Here is a 4,013-nt window from a genome sequence, read left to right on the forward strand (position 1 = left end):
TTTGTAAGCTGTTTAGAGGTTCTGCTTCTGCGGAAATCTAACCACTTTTGTGGTCCCGATTTTGCCGTCATGCTGCTGCTCTTGTGCCTGCTTCACTTCTGCGGACTCGCTTTTGCGAAGAAGTTGTTCGCTTCTGTGGTCTTGCCCAACTTCCCTTGCCTATGCTTCTGCGTCCTTAAAGTCGCTTCTGAGGACTCGCTTCTGCGAGTTTCCGTCCGCTTCTACAGACCTTACGCACCTGTGATGCCCATCCCTCTTTTGCAAGTTCGCACCTGCAAGCCAAATTCGGCAGGTGCGATTGCACCAGAAGGCAGAAACTTTCAGATTTCTTCTAAGTCCGAATTTGATCCGTTAACCATCCGAAACTCACTCGAGGCCCCGGGATGTCAACCAAATATACCAACAAGTTACATCATACAAACTTAGTCAAAGCCTCAAATCACATCAAACAACACTAAAACCACGAATCAAACACTAATTCAAGCCTAATGAAACTAAGAAATTTCAACTTCGGCATTCGATGCCGAAACCTAACAAATCAAGTCCAATTAAACTCAAATTTTGCACACAAATCATAAATGATATAGCGGACCTATTCCAATTTCCATAATCGTATTCCGACCCCCGTATCAAATAGTCAACTTCCCGGTCAAACTTCCAAATTTAAATTTCTATTTTAGCCATTTCAAGACTAATTAAACTACGGACTTCCAATTAATTTTTTGAACACGCTCCTAAGTCCAAAATTACCATACGGAGCTATTGGAATCATCAAAATTCTATTATGGGGTCGTTTACACATAACTCAATATCCAGTTACTATTTCAACTTAAGATTTGAACCTTAGAACTAAGTGTTCCTATTCATTTCAAAACCTCACCGGACCCGAACCAATCACCCTGGAAAGTCACATAACAACTGTAAAGTATAAATTGAGCAGTAAATGGGGGAACGGGGTTGTAATAATCAAAACGACCGCCCAAGTCATTACATTCTCCCCCACTTAAACAAACGTTCATCCTCGAACGGGTTTATAATTATACCTCGAGTCTCAAATAGGTGTGGATATTTGCTTTGCATCTCCCGCTCAGTCTCCCAAGTAGCTTCTCGGAATGGCTGGCCTCTCCAATGCACTTTCACTGAAGCTATGTTCTTTGATCTCAACTTTCAAACCTGCTGGTCTAAAATGGTCACCGACTCCATATCATAAGTCAAATTACAATCCAACTACAGTATGCTGAAATCCAAAACATGAGACGGATCCCCGACATACTTCTGGAGCATAGATATATGAAACATTGGATGACCACTCGATAGACTAGGCGGCAATGCAAGTTGATATGCCATCTCTCCAATCTTCCTAAGTAGCTCAAACGGCCCAATATACCGAGGGCTCAACTTACCCTTCTTACCAAACCTCAACACATATTTCATGGGTGAAATATAGAGCAGAAGCTTCTCCCTAACCATGTAAGCAACATCACAGACCTTCCTGTCAGCATAACTCTTCTGTCTAGACTACGCCGTGCAAAGCCGCTCTTGATTCAATTTAACCTTCTCCAAAGCATCCTAAACCAAATCAGTATCCAATAGCATAATCTCATCCGGCTCAAACCAGCCCACCATAGGCCGACACCATCTACCAAGTAAAGCCTCATACAGAGCCATTTGAATGCTCGATTGGTAGCTGTTATTGTAAGTAAACTCTGCGAGTGGCATAAACTGGTCCCAAGAACCCCCAAAATCAATGACACAATCGTGTAGCATATCCTCCAATATCTAAATAGTGCGCTCGGACTGTCCGTCTGTTTGAGGGAGAAATGATGTACTCAACTGAACCTGTGTGCCCAATTCTCCCTCCATTTCTCTCCAAAGCTGTGATGTAAATTGCGTGCCCCAATCTGAAATGATGGACACTGGCACACCGTGTAGGAGAACAATGTCTCGGATATAATTCTCAACCAACCGCTCTGAAGAATAATTAGTACCAACTGTAATAAAATGCGCGAACTTGGTCAACTGATCTACAATCACCCAAACATCATCAAACTTCCTCAAAGTCTGTGGGAGCCCAACTACAAAGTCCTTGGTAATACGCTCTCACTTCCACTCCGGAATTTCAAGTCTCTTAGGTAATTTGCCCGGTTTTTTATGCTCGTACTTCATATGTTGACAATTTAAACACCGAGCTACAAACCCAACTATATCTTTCTTTATTTGCCTCTACCAATAGTGCTGCCTCAAATCCTGATACAACTTCGCATCACCTGGATGAATGGAGTTCCACGAACTGTGAGCCTCCTATAGAATCAACTCACGTAAACTATCTACATTATGCACACAGAGCATGCCCTCCATCCGTAATACACCGTCATCCCCAATTATGACTTCCTTGGCATCACCATATTGAACCGTGTCCTTCAGGACAAGCAGATGGGGGTCATCATACTGGCGTTCTCTGATATGATCATAAAGAGAAGACCGAGAAACCACAAAAGCCAAAACTCGGCTCGACTCGGAAATATCCAATTTGACAAATTAGTTGGTGAAGGCCTGAACATCCAAGGCTAAAGGCCTCTTTGCTACCGGTAAGTATGCTAATCTGCCCAAACTATCTGCCTTACGACTCAAGGCATCGGCCACCACATTAGCCTTTCCGGGATGATAAAGAATGGTAATATTATAGTCCTTAAGCAACTCCAACCACCTCCGCTACTGCAAATTAAGATCCTTCTATTTAAACAGATGTTGTAGACTCTGGTGATCAGTATAAACCTCACAATGGACACCATACAAATAATGTCACAAATCTTCAAGGCATGAATAATAGTTGCTAACTGAAGGTCGTAGACCGGATAATTTTTCTCATGAACATTTAACTGTCTGGACGCATAGGAAATCACCCTACCGTTTTGCATCAACACTGTGCCGAGACCAATACGTGGCGCATCGCAATACACAGTATAAGACCCTAAACCTATAGGGAACACCAATACTAGGGTTGTAGTCAAATCTATCTTGAGCTTTTGGAAGCTCTCTTCACACTCGTCCGACCACCTGAATGGAGCACCTTTCCGGGTTAATTTAGTCATAGGTGCCGCAATAGATGAGAAAACCTCCATGAAGCGACGATAATAACCGGCTAAGCCGAGAAAACTCCGAATCTCGAGAGCTGAAGATGGCTTGGGCCAACTCTGAACTACCTCTATCTTCTTCGGATCCACCTTAATTCCTTCCCTGGACACTATGTGTCCCAAGAATTCCACTGAACTAAGCTAGAACTCACACTTAGAGAATCTAGCATACAATCTCTCCTCTCTCAGCCTCTGTAATACAATACCCAAGTGTTGTGCATGCTTCTCCTGGCTACGTCAGTACACACGGATATCATTAATGAATACTACGACAAATGAATCAAGATATGGATGGAATACACTATTCATCAATTGCATAAATGTTGCTGGGGAATTGGTCAGCCCAAAAGACATCACGAGAAATTCATAGTGACCAGAACGAGTCCTGAATGTCGTCCTTAGAATATCTTAATCCCTAATTTTCAACTGGTGATACCCGGATCTCAAATCAATTTTGGAGAATACCCTCTCTCCCTGAAGCTGGTGAAATAAGTCATCAATACGAGGTAAAGGATACTTGTTATTGATTGTAACTTTGTTCAACTACTTATAGTCAATGTATATCCGCATAGTACCATCTTTCGTTTTCACAAATAGAACGGGTGCACCCCAAGGTGACACACTAGGCCTAATAAACCCCTTATCAAGAAGTTCTTGAAGTCACTATTTCAACTCTTTCAATTCAACTGGTGCCATACGATATGTAGGAATAGAAATGGGATGAGTGCCCGACACCAAGTCGATACTGAAATCAATATCCCTGTCAGGTGACATATCCGGCAGGTCTGCAGGAAATACATCCAAAAATTCTTGCACTACTAGTACTGAATCAATAGTAAGAGTATCTGCATCAACATCTCTCACAAATGCCAAATATGA

The sequence above is a fragment of the Nicotiana tomentosiformis genome, chromosome 6 (assembly GCF_000390325.3).
Source record: "Nicotiana tomentosiformis chromosome 6, ASM39032v3, whole genome shotgun sequence".
Lineage (NCBI taxonomy): Eukaryota > Viridiplantae > Streptophyta > Magnoliopsida > Solanales > Solanaceae > Nicotiana > Nicotiana tomentosiformis.